Source organism: Lepus europaeus, chromosome 8 (assembly GCF_033115175.1).
Source record: "Lepus europaeus isolate LE1 chromosome 8, mLepTim1.pri, whole genome shotgun sequence".
Lineage (NCBI taxonomy): Eukaryota > Metazoa > Chordata > Mammalia > Lagomorpha > Leporidae > Lepus > Lepus europaeus.
In genome coordinates this window covers 41,173,677-41,187,762 of record NC_084834.1, presented here as the reverse complement: position 1 = coordinate 41,187,762, position 14,086 = coordinate 41,173,677, and positions in this window count along the sequence as shown.

The following is a 14,086-nucleotide window of genomic DNA, read 5'->3' as shown; positions in this document are numbered from 1 at the left end:
AGGAGCCAAGAGTTTCATCCAGATCTACTGTGGGTGTCAGCGGCCCTCTGAAGTACATGGGCCACCTTCCACTTCCTTCTCAAGTGCATTAGTGGGGAGCTGGATTTCAAGTGCAGCAGTCGGGACACGAACCGGTGCCCATCTGGGTGCAGGAGTCGCAAGTGGAGGCTTAACCTAAATCAGAAAGTGGACCCCTCCTTCTGTTTTTATAACCAAGAATGTTGTTTTAAACTCATGGACTACATTTTACAATAACTTAAATATCCTCGGAGAATTAAAAAAGCAATCATTCGTGATAATTTGAAAGGTAGAGGAGATTTGAATATTATCCCTTAGTATTGTTATCTTTTATTCTTATATCTGAATTTTCTCTATATAGTGTAAAAGATTATTTTCAAAATAATTGTTGATTCATGATTAAGAATAAAAATCAGAATTATTCAAATAACATTGTTTCTGATTTATATTGAGTGGGAAGTGAATGGCATCAACATTTGTGGAGCTTAGAGAAGGAAATAATTAAGAGAATAGGATTATTAACTCATGTGGGATGCATGATCTGGGAATGAGAACAATCAAAACTTTCATTGAGTTTATTATATTTTCTATGTTAGTTGCATTTTAAATATTAGTACATTTGGTATAAACTTTCAAAAATATTATAATTCACAATTAAAATGGCTTTAAGTATGTATTATGTACGTATAATGAGATACTAATTAATACATAGCCAAACAAAAATGATTGGATCAATCTCCACATTTTTTTTTTGCTAGGTCTGTGGAAAAGTTGTTATTCAGCTAAGTACTTTGTGCTTTGACAAATATTGACAAATGGAAGTTCATGAAGATTTAAACAGATAGTGCCACTTATGTGTACAGACTAAATTCCAATAATGGAAAAATAAGATCAATAGGGAAAATAAATAAAATTTAAAAATACATTTAAACGTTCTAAGTATTTTAAATATCATTTACTACATTGGCAATATTTTAGTTATTCACAAGTCAGAAAATAATATGAGTACAGCAATTCCTTCCATTACATTCACATTATAACAATCTTGAAAATTTCATGTTGTAACTTTCACCCACCACCGTTTATGTAGAGTACAAGTGAGAATTTGAAGTCCAGGTAGATGTTTGTGCACAGATGCTCACAGGAATGAGACAGGGTATCAGGGGTACTGTAGAAAAGACACATACACCAGAAGATTTTTAAGAACCACAGGTGATGAGTATGTTTCATGACCCATATGCTTACTAAATTCAGTTAAACATTGTTTCAGCGGTTAAAATAAGTTTTGGGTGAAGGCATTGCAGTGCAGTAGGTAAAACTGTGATTGTAAAACCTGTGTCCCATATCAGAGTGCTAGTTCAAATCCCATCTTCTATGTTTCCTATGCAGCTCTCTACTAATGCATCCTGAGAAGCAGCAGGTGATGGCTCAGTTACTAGGGTCCATGCCATCCAAGTGGGGTAGCAGGTGGAGTTCCAGGCTCCCGGCTTCAGCTCTGCCCAGTCCTGGCTGCTGAAGGCATTTTGGTAGTGATTCTCTCTCTCTCTCTCTCTCTCTCTCTTGCTTTCGCTCTGCCTTTCAAAATACATACATGAATGAATAAATAAATATTTTAAAAGGATTTGAGGAGTCAGTGATTTATAAAATATCACCACACAACACCTATTTAATTTTCACTTTTTAATCCTCTGTTAAATTTGGTGCTTTTTAGAAGTTTATTCATGATGCATATTTCTAGTCTCCAGAGAGACACTTGGACAAACTATAAATAGACAAGAACATTAACACTTCACTGCACAGGGTTGTTCATGTTCCATTAAAGTGGAGCTCATTGAAGGTAGGAACTGGATTTTATCCATGCTGTAGTTTTATCAACATAAATGCTACTTATTACAGCTTGTTGAGGCCAGCTATGAAGTAAGGAAGTGGAAGGTAGAGGGAGAGGGATAGATGAATGAGGTTGTTGTTAAGTTAATTTTCAGACAAATGCTATTCAGTAATATTAGAATATTCATAAAGTGAGATAATTCTCAAAATATAATTTTTAGCCCTGTGTTTCACACGAAGTCTTCATATAACTTCAATTTCCTCAATGTTTCAAAATTATTATAAATTTATAAAAGATAAAACTCTACTTATGTTAGTTTTATTCTTCTAATCTATTTTAATTCTAAATACTATGTTTCTGATACTTGAAAATTGCCCAGACTGATGCAAACAGTTGTTATAGAGAGTAACTTTTTAAAGCAATTTTTTTAAAATACCATTTAGAGGGCCGGCACTGTCGCTTAGTGGATAAAGCCGCTGCTGTGATGTAGCAGGTAAAACCGCCTCCTGCAGTGCTGGCATCCCATTCGGGCTCTGGCTGCTCCACTACAGATCCAGCTCCTTCCTAATGGCCTGGGAAAGCAATAGAAGACTGCCCAAGTCCTTGGGCCCCTGCACCCATGTGCGAAACCTTGAAGACGCTCCTGGCTCCTGGCTTTGGATCAGCGCAGCTCCAGCCGTTGCGGCCATTGGGAGTGAACCAATGGATGGAAGACCTTTCTCTCTCCCTGCCTCTCCTTCTCTCTGTATAACTCTGACTTTAAAGTACATAAATAAATAAAATATTTTAAAAATACCATTTAGTGCCTAGGGTTGAATTAAGGGTAAGTGGCTTGTCTGCTTCAGTCTTCCCCAAATGAATCCATGTATTCGTAAATGAAAGCCTTCTCAAAAGGTCTTAATTTTCTCTGTCACTGTGTTTATGGAAACCCTCAATGTAAATAATTCAGAGGAGAATAGTCAAGAGATAATTTCCTTTCTTTTAGATTCCATGGCATATTAATTATAAAGATAGAGAATTAATTGGAAGAGAGAATTCACATGACACTTGGGTTTAGTTTCACATTAAGCACAGGAAGAAATCAGTTTTGCACAGAAAAAATTAATATCATCCCCACAGATAATATCTCTAGTCCTATTCAGATATTCAATAGCTACTGTTGTTAAAAAAAAAAAAAAGAAAGAAAGAAAAGTTGAGAAAAGGGATAGATGAGGGCCAACATTGCTCTAAAATCTATTTAAACTCATCTACTCAAATTAAGTGTTATTGCTTAACCAATTGTGGAATTATAAATATTGCAAATAGTAGCTTGACACTTAGTCAAGGAGAGGTTTCTGAGACATTGCTGATATATTTGTCATTGACAACCCACTTGGAACAATTGGTCTCACACATACACACACAATAACTTGTTAGATTGATAGATATAGCTTCTCAGGTTCATAAGTAATCATATTATTATCCGAGAATTGGAACAGGGTGAAAGGGAGAAAGTCTGTAAACGAAGAACCAAATTAAGTTCCAGGCTCCTGGGTTCAGGCTACCCCTGGCTATTGAGGGCATTTGGAGAGTGAATTGACAGATGGAAGATCTCGGTCCATCTGTTACTCTATCTGCCTTTCAAATAAAATGACAATAAGTTTAAAAAAAAAAAAAACTTAAAAAGGAAGAAGAAAAATAAATGGGCTGAGCATCCGATTCCATTTTTCCTTGCTGGTCTTCATTTTATTGTACACACAGGAGTTATGCTTTCTTTACTGTTCACGATTTTCATTATATGTTAACCTACAGGATGGGGTCCTTCAGGGACAGTTCATTGCAAGTTATATAATTAGCAATCTATTTCTGTCCAAATACTTTGAGTATATCTTTTCAAAGAGTGACACCTTTTTTTTTAAATAAAAGTAAGCTGTAGATGAAATATCTATTATAGGACACTGTAAAAGTAAATTTTGTTTACTTAGATTGAGAGAAGAAATAAAAATCAAATAAAACCAAGTAACTTTCTCACAGGAGATATGGGCCTCGAAAACAGCTTGTTTTCACTTTTTGAAAAAACCCTCTGAAGAATGGGTTGTAAGAGGGCCTTGCTCTGTATGCAATATGTATTAGCGGATCACATCCCCTTTCCTTTCCCTGCTGCTGTCACCATTCAGAACGGTTTGTTTATGGGAGGCCTCATTAATGGTTCTTTACAGCTGACCCCTGCTGTAGAGGGTATTACCACTCCACAGGTTTCTATCACACAATTTTCTGGGTATGTCAAAAGCATATGTCAGAGCAGAAAGGGCAGAGATAAACCTTGGGGATTCTAAAGAGTGACACCTGGCTGGAATTCAATTTGTCAGGAAATGCAAAGCTGAGTTGCCACGCACCAAGAAGCTTGGGTTAGCTTAAAACGACTCGTTTGCTAGAGTTTAAAATTAACTCTGAGGACCCTCTGTGACAGTGTGTAAACTCTGTACAAACATAATGCTGAAATATTTAAACCCAGTGCAAATTATGTTTTGATTCAAGACAATGAATATGCTTAATTAAACTGGCACTGAAAATGTAAATATTTCAGCTAGTATCGCATTAACGTTAAAACCTTGGGAATTAAATTGTACATTTCTAATCTTTCATAATGATGAAATTCAAAATGTTATTGTTGTGTTTATAAAGGAGTCCATTGTTAGGCAGTGTATTCATTATGAGACAATGGTTACACATATAATTCCACAGCAGGGAATGGATTCAATGGTTCAACATTGCATACAATGATAATAATAGGTTTTACATAAAATCAATATGATGTAATACTGGATTCTAAAACCTAAAGACATGAAAAAAGTGAAGGTATGACAAGTAAGTGATATTTGTAATTATAGTCATATGATATGTTAGTAGTTGCTATTAACAAATTAGTTTATAATACAATAAAATGGTATTTTAATTACCTAACTAAAAACACTGATCCTTTCAGGGGAAAAATGTTCTACTTTTTCTAAGAGTTAATAGTAAATAAAATCCAAAACAATCCAAAAAAAAAATCTTGGTTTTCTAAAGTGTTCACATGCGGTTCTTTACAAGGAAATAAACCCATATTATTTATTTTTATTTTAAAAATTTTAACATGGGATGGACATTTCACATGAAATATACCATGTTTTTTTTAAAGATTTATTTTTATTTGAAAGGCAGATTTACAGAGAGGCAGAGGCAGAATGAGAGAGAGGTCTTTCATTCACTGGTTCACTCCCCAAATAGCCTCAGTGGCCAGAGCTGTGTCAATCCAAAGCCAGGAGCCAGGAGCTTCTTCCAGGTCTCCCACACAGGTGCAGGGGCCCAAGGACTTGGGCCATTCTCTACTGCTTTCCCAGGCCACAACAGAGAGCTGGATCAGCAATAGAGCAGCCAGTACTTGAACCAGCTCCATAAGGGGTGCCGGCACTGCAGGCAGCAGCTTTACCCACTATACCACAGCACCGGCGCCAAAATATACCATCTTAACTAAACTCTATTAACTGCCCAAGTATTGTTAACTATAGCTACAATATTATGCAACAGATCTCTAGAAGTTATTCATTTTGCAAAACTTAAACTTTGTACCCACTGAGTTCAGCACCCTCTCGGCCCCTGCATGTTTCTGACAATCACCATCCACCCTGTTTCTATGAGTTTGAATATTAGATATCTTGTATAAGCAGACTAACACAGTAGCAGTCTATCTGTGACTGGCTTTTTACTTAGCTCGATGTCCTCAAGATTCATCCTGTTGGACTAGATCACAGATCTCCTTCATTTTAAGGCTGTGTGGAATTTCATTGTATTGTATGAATATACCCAGTTTTCTTCATCCACTCATCCTCAGTAGATGTTTGAGTTGTCTCCATGTGTGTATTATTCTGAACAGTGTTTCAACAAACATAGGCATAATGTATTTGAGATAGTGATGTCAGGTCTTTTAGATAAATCGCTAAAAGTTGAATTGCTGGGGTGCATAGTGATTTTACTTTTAATTCTTTGATGAACCACCATCATAATATAGTATTTCCCATAGTTCCACACTGTTTTACATTTGAACTAACATTGTGCAAAAGTTCTAATATCTACATAACTCCACCAATTCTTGTCTTTTTTTCTTTTTTTATATGAGCCATCCTCAGAGCTATGAGGTCACATCTCATTCTTCTATTACTATTCTCAGGAGAATAAAAAAATCAAATAGGCATTCAAGGAAAATAATAAATGTATATAAGCATGATTAATGATAATCTTGTGGGTTGTAGCAACTTATATGGCCTCCAATGATCCCTGTCTTCTTGGAATCACACCATGTGTAATAGTGTTCCCTTCAGTATGATCTAGACCTATTGATTCGGTAAGATGAAACAAAAGTGATAAGATAGTATTTCCAGGAATAAGTTACCAAAAGCAGCCAGCTTCCGTCATGGGTACTGTCTTTTGTTCTTTGTTCCCTTAGTCAGAAGGAAGTCAGCAGCCACATTTTAATCTGTGCTTTAGAGCACATTGACAAGGAATTAAAGTACTCTACAAACAGGTGGTAAGGAACTGACCTCTGTCAATATACTCAGGTGTTAGTTTGAAAGCAGATTCCCCCTTAGAGCATCTCTTTTTAAAAGATTTATTTTATTTATTTGAAAGAGTTACAGAGAGAAGTAGAGACAGAGAGGTCTTCATCCAATGGTTCACTCCCCAGATGGCTACAAGGGCCGGAGCTGCGTCGATCCGAAGCCAGGAGCCAGGAGCTTCTTCCGGGTCTCCCATGTGGGGTACAGGGGCCCAAACTTGGGCCTGCTTTCCCAGGCCATAGCAGAGAGCTGGATCAGATGTGGAGCAGCCGGGACTAGAACCAGCGCCCATATGGGATGCCGGCACTTCAGGCTGGGGCTTTAACCTGCAGCTCCACAGCGCCAGCCCCAGAAGCATCTTTAAATGAGACAGCATCCTTAGTCCGCACTAAGACTACAGTCTTCTGAGAGACCCTGAGTTACAGGACCTAGCCACATTACACCTGAATCCCATACTCACTAAAACTGTGAAATAATGATTATGTATGGTTCAAACCACTGTTTTCAGATAATTTCTTATGTATCAATTTTCTCACTCACCCTCACATCTTATTTTGCACCTGTCAATCAGTAAACATAATCTACCAGGTCTACCATGGATGTTCAAAGGAAATGTGACAATTAATGTTTGCCCTTGTGTTGACTAAGGCTGTAATTCATTCCCTTGCTGTTGATTATTAGCAACCATTTATGTACAGCTGGCGATGAAGACATCTACAAATGATAGTACTGTTACTGTACGCTAGCTGTAAAATAACTTCCAATATTTCATTTTAAATTCTTTATACTAAACATAAGTTAGTGTTATTTTTCAGTCTCTACAGGCTGAGGGATTTGACTTATGCCACAGTATCCTTGGAAATAAGCCCTCGAAACAAAAACATTCTGGGTCTGACCTTGTCGTGTAGTGGGTAAAGCCTCCACCTGCAAAAACAGCAATCCCATAGGGGTTCTGGTTCAAATCCTGGCTGCTCCACTTCCAATTCAGCTCCCTGCTGATGTGCATGGGAAAAGTAGCAGAGGATGGCCTAAGTACTTGGGCCCTTGCATCCATGTGGGAAACCTGGATGAAGCTCCTGGCTCCTGGCTTATACCTGTTCAATCCCCAGCCTCTGTGGACATTTGGGAAATGAATTAGCAGATGAAAGATCTCTCAATCTGTGTCTCTTTCTTTTTGTGACTCTGATTTTCAAATAAATAAATCTTTAAAAAAAGAAAGAAAAATATTTTAAAATAAGGACTGTTTTTTCCCTTTCTGTTATTTGAATGGAACAATGTTTAATTTGATGCAAATGAAATAGCAATAAACAAAGGCATAGATTAAAAAAAATCAACTACCATATTATAGGCTATCTCAAAAATAAATACTGTATTAGTCACCTTTTCATCATTGCACTGAAATACCTTGGAAACTGACTTTAAATAGGGAAAGGTTTTACTTTGCTCACAGTTTAGGAGTTTCAAGTCTAAGTTCGGGCAGCCTCATTAGTTTGGCCTCTAGTAAAGGGGAAAAATGGAAATAGTGGAGTGCAGGCAGAAGAAAGACCACCTGGTGAGTAGGAAGCAGAGAGCAAAGGTAGACTCAGGTTGGCTTTTATAACCAACTCCCTCATGGGAACTGTCTTCTTAGAGCAGGTCCCAGTGAATCAAAGACTCTTTACTTGGCCTCCAAGACACAATAATTGGATTGATTTTCCATCTCTCAATACCAGTAACATAATTTTGATTTGTATGAGTTTGGAGCCAAATCATATTCAAACCATAGCACATGGACACTCCATCTACTGAATGACAGACAAAAAGTCAATTGGATTGTTGAAATCTCTGAGGTGCCATGCTATTTCATTGGAGAAAGGGGTCTGAGAAGAGTGGGGAGAGTTGCGACTATGAAAGGATAATATTTCACAACTTTTTCACAAGGTTGAAAAATTATGGGCACAGTCATTCATACACATACACACACATTCAATTCTTAAAAATAAATAGAAAATGTTGGTCAGATTTCAGCCTGATGCTGCACCATCGTACCACTTGTTTGTCTTTATGTCAAATCAAGACAAATTAAAGTGTCCCTGGGGTTTAAATGTTTTCACTTAAATGTAATCACCATAATCACATAAACAAGTCTGCACTCTCAAGTTTGTGACAATATAATTGGAAATATGTAGAACAAATTAGACGATTTTGTTTTTAAAGTTAAAATTAAAACAACCCCAGAATTTATAAGAGTCCATGTAAAAGCAGTGACAGCCCCAAAATTGTTTTTGATAAAATCATTGCTTTTTGTTAATCACGGTGACACATACCATTAAGAAAGTAAATGTAGAAACAAATTTCTTAGCTCCTACCATCTTACCCTTACTAGCTTTTTTTGCATCCATCAGTACATAAAAAATATGTAAGGCTGAAAGAAATTTTAAATATCAACATAAACTTAGTACAGATATTAGCTGAAAATTCACTATTAATAAAAATCTTGAATATGAGAGGCCCTGAGTATAGTTACAGCTATTACATTCCTTGGGATTTTCGGCTCTAAGGGTTTACCAACAATACATAAAAGTGTGCATATCTGTTATTTACTGTGAAAATAGTGATGCATTTCTCATAGTTCCATAGAGAGACATAACCAATAGGACATGCCTGTAGACCATGAAGGAGGTTGTATTAAGCTAATTGTCTCACACGATTAAGTCAGTGGAGGGGTTTCTTGACAAGTCATCTGCAAGCTGGAGACCTTGGGATTCTGTAACACAGCTCAGTCCAAGCAAAGCTCATTTCAAGTCCAAGGGCCTCAGAACCAAGGAAACTGAAGGTGCACACATGCATGTTAGACTGTGTTAACAAGGATTGATAAGCTCTATACTTCATATATGTTACAGGCAGACTTATTTTGTAATTATGTATTTATTTATTTGAAAGGCAGAGTGACTGAGGGAGAGAGAGAGAGAGAGAGATCTTCCATTCACTTGTTCACTCCCCAAATGGCTGTAAAAGCTGGGGCTGGGCCAGATCAAAGCTAGGAGAGCCTGGAACTCCATCCGAGTCTCCCACATGATTGCCAGGAAGCCAAGCACTTGGGACATCTTCTGCTTTCCTAGGAACATTAACAGAACTGAATTAGAAGTGGGGTAACAAGGGGCCAACACCATTCTTCCAAATCTTGTATTGAATTCTAAACTCCAATGTGATCTGTATCTGTAAATGTGTTGGGAAGGGTTCCATTTAGGAGGCCATTAAGTTAGGATATGTAATTGTCTGCCATAAGATTAATTCCTTTTTAAGAGGAGACTCAGAAACTGGCTTAATCTCTTCCCTCAGTCTCTGGTTACAATGAGAAGTTGGCAGTCTTCAGCCAGGAATTAGGTGCTCACCAGAATGAAATTACATTGATATCCTGACCAGGGATGTTCAGTCTTCAGAAGAATAAATTTCTATTTGTTAATAATCATCCAGTCTATGGCATTTTGTTATAGCAGATTCAACTCATAAAAACACTATTTAAAATTCTGCACAATGGCTAAGACTATCTTTTTTGTACCTTGTTATGCCACCACATAAAATGCATTGCTTGTTACTTTGACTAAGATTAAAATAACTTGTATTACTATTGTACTGTGGCTTGGCTTCCCCTATTTAATCATTAATTCGTATAAACTTATTTCATAAGATTCCATAAAATGTATACAAGGAAGCATGATTAATAAAGGTAATTAAAATAAGTTCTAATGATGATAAAGAATCAACCAAAAGAATGTGAAATGCTAAATGTGTCCATACCAGACAGCAGAAACTAAAATACATACAACAAAAACTGATGCACCTAAAAAGAAAAAATAGACAAGTCCACAATTATAGTTCAGAATTTCTTTTTTTTTTTCTAATTTTTTTTTTTATTTTTGACAGGCAGAGTTAGACAGTGAGAGAGAGAGAGAGAGAGAGAGAGAGAGAGATAAAGGTCTTCCTTTCCGTTGGTTCACCCCCAAATGGCTGCTATGGCCAGCGCGCTGTGTCTATCCGAAGCCAGGAGCCAGGTGCTTCCTCCTGGTCTCCCATGCGGGTGCAGGGCCCAAGCACTTGGGCCATTCTCCACTGCCTTCTTGGGCTACAGCAGAGAGCTGGCCTGGAAGAGGAGCAACCAGGACAGAATCCGGAGCCCCAACCGGCACTAGAACCTGGGGTGCTGGTGCTGCAGGTGGAGGATTAGCCAAGTGAGCTGCGGCGCCGGCCATAGCTCAGAATTTCAATAAACCCCCTTTGGCCACTGACAGAATTGCAAAATAGAAAATTAACAAGGGTACGCACAAAATGAATTATGCAAGGAAACATCAGAATTAGCTCAAAATATAGAACACTCCAATCAACGCCAGAAAAATAGACATTACTTATTTTAAGCACTCATGGAATATTCACCAATATTATTTGCAATAAAATAATCCTCACTAAACTTCCAGGACTAAAATTATAAAGAGTGTGTTCTCCGGCCATAATAGAATCAAATTGGAAATCAACAACAAAAAGATGAGAGGAAAGGAGCTGGAGCTGTGGCAGAGAGCTGCTGCCTGTGATGCTGGCATCTCATATGATTCTGGTTACTGCTCCTCTGCCCTAGCTACCTGTTAATGTACCTGGGAAAGCAGTGGAAGGTAACCCTAGCTCCTGGGCCCCTACATCTAAATGGAAGACCCAGATGAAGCTCCAGGCACCTGACTTTCTTATGCCCTAGCTCTGGCCGTTGAGGCTATTTGGGAAGTGAACAGTGGATGGAAAAATCTATTTCTTTCAAACAAATAAATGGATCATTTTTTGTAAAGAAAGAAGTCAGAGAAATTGAATGTAACCATCACTAATTTCCCTCAAGTGTAAACATCTTTTGTAGCTACAGTATAATATAATATATAATATAAAATAATGCAATATAGTATAGTTTTACAAGCAGGAAATTGGCATGCTTACATGTACTGATGTTATTTACATTTCACCAGTTCTGCACACACCCATTGGTATGTGTATGCATGAGTGTATTTATCTCCATGATTTTTTTTCTTAGATTTTTGTCACTGTAATGTTACTCATGATATACTTCTACAGCAATTCCTACATGTCTTTGCCCATTGCTATTACCTAACAGTAATTGATCTCTGTCTCCATAACTTTATTTTCAGATTGTAACATGAAGTCTAAACATACATAACATTTTGAGATTTTTTCATTCAATGTAATTCCATTTAGATCTATTAAAATTTTCTTTCTTGGGGCCAGCATGGTGGCACAGTTTTTTAAAGCCCTGATGTGAAGCCCCGGCATCCCATATGGGCACCAGTTCTAGTCCCTGTTGCTCCTCTTCCGATCCAGCTCTCTGCTACGGCCTGGGATAGCAGTAGAAGATGGTCCAAGTCCTTGGGCCCCTGCACTCACGTGGGAGACCCTGAAGAAGCTCCTGGCTCCTGACTTTGGATTGGCAAAGCTCTGGCTGTTGAGGCCATCTGGGGAGTGGATTAGCAGTTGGAAGACCTCTCTCTCTGTCTACCTCTCTCTGTAACTCTGTCTTTCAAATAAATAAAATAAATCTTTAAAAAAAAGTCTTTGTTGAGACTGAGTAGCATTCCATGATAAGGATAAACCATAGTATATCATTTATCCCATTAAGGGACTTTATTTGTTTCTCTATTTGGATTATTAAAAAATAGAACTGCAATGAACATTTATGTATACATTTTAAGATGTGCATATTTTTATTTCACTTGGAAAAGTGAATCAAAGTGATCAAAACTATAATTTATTGATGAAATTTTTGTAGGCATTTTTTAAAGAAACTGAGATATGTTTTCCAGCTATCCTATTTTACATTTACATTATCATTTACATTAACATTATCATTTACATTTACATTATTCTATTTTACATTCCAATCAGCAATGTATGAAGGAGCTAGTCACAGGGGCTGCCCCATGGCTCACTTGGTTAATCCTCTGCCTTGCAGCACCAGCATCGGTGCCCGATTCTAGTCCTGGTTGCTCCTCTTCCAGTCCAGCTCTCTGCTGTGGCCCGGGAGGGCAGTGGAGGATGGCCCAAGTGCTTGGGCCCCTGCACCCACATGGGGGACCAGGAGGAAGCACCTGGCTCCTGGCTTCGGATCGGTGCAGTGCTGGCCGTGGCAGCCATTTGGGGGGGTGAACCAACAGAAGGAAGACCTTTCTCTCTGTCTCTCTCTCTCACTGTCTATAACTCTACCTGTCAAATTAAAAAAAAAAAAAAAAAAAAAAAGAGCTAGTCATCTCATGTCCTTGATGGTATATAACTTAATCACTCTATTTTATTTCACCCATTCTGATAGGACTATAGTAAATATAATTGTGCTTTTAACTTGCATTTTATGATGGTTAATGATGCTGGATGTGTTTTCATGTTCTTCTCTGATATCTACATTCCTTTGCAGTGTAATGTCTGCTTTCTGTATTATCTGTTTTAATTGCATCATGTTGTTTTTGTTAACTAGAGAGATCTTTACATTCTCTAGATTCAGCTTTTACCTTGAATATGTGTCTCTCAATTATTTTTTTCTGTCTACAGGTTTGTTTGTATTCCCTTTACAGAAATTTTCATAGAGAAAATTTTTAAATTTATTAAATTTTCCTCTTATGAATTGTGGTTTTGGTCACAAGTGTGAAAACTTGCCTCTAGCTCTAAGTCCCAAAGACTTCCTTCAGTGTGCAGTTATAAGCATTTTATAGTTTCATGTTCTGACTTTGTTTTTTATTGTTTTATCCTTTTTTTAACATTTATTTAATGAATATAAATTTCGAGTGTACAGCTTATGGATTACAATGGCTTCCCCCTCCCATAACTTCCCTCCCACCCACAACCCTCCCCTCTCCCGCTCCCTCTCCCCTTCCATTTGCATCAAGATTCATTTTCAATTCTCTTTATATACAGAAGATCAATTTAGTATAAAGATTTCAACAGTTTGCACCCACATAGAAACACAAAGTGAAACATACTGTTTGAGTACTAGTTATAGCATTAAATCACAATGTACAGCACATTAAGGACAGAGATCCCACATGTGTTTTATCCTTTTGAGAGACAAATAAGTAAGAGCGCTCATCCTCTGGTTAGCTTGCCAAATGCCCAAGTGCTGGGATCTCAGTCCAGGTCTCCTACATGGGTGGCAGGAATCCAAGTACTTCAGCAGTCACAACTGCCTCTGAGTATGTGTATCAAGCTGGAGTCAGGAGCGGAACCCTTGAGTGGAACTTAGGCACCCCAATATTGATATGATGTCTTAACTATTAGGCTAAACACACACTCTAATGTTCTCACTGTACATCCAAAAACTAGTCTAAGTTAATTTTCATGCTAAGGTGGGATACTTAAGTTGATATGTTTATTTTGTTCTCTGACTCCTTTTTTTGCTTTAATAATATCCAAGCACTTCAACAGTATCCGTTGTAAAACTATACTTCTTCCATTCAATTGTTTTTCCATTTTTGTCAATTACAGTAAGGCACATATTTGTGAGTTTCTCCTTCTCTATTCTCTTACGTTGATCTGCGTGGTCCACACTGCACAATACTAAACTGTGTTCATTATCGATTTCTATAAAGTAAGAGTCATTATTGAATGCAATGATTTCTCCCACTTGGTTCCCATTTATTAAAGTTTT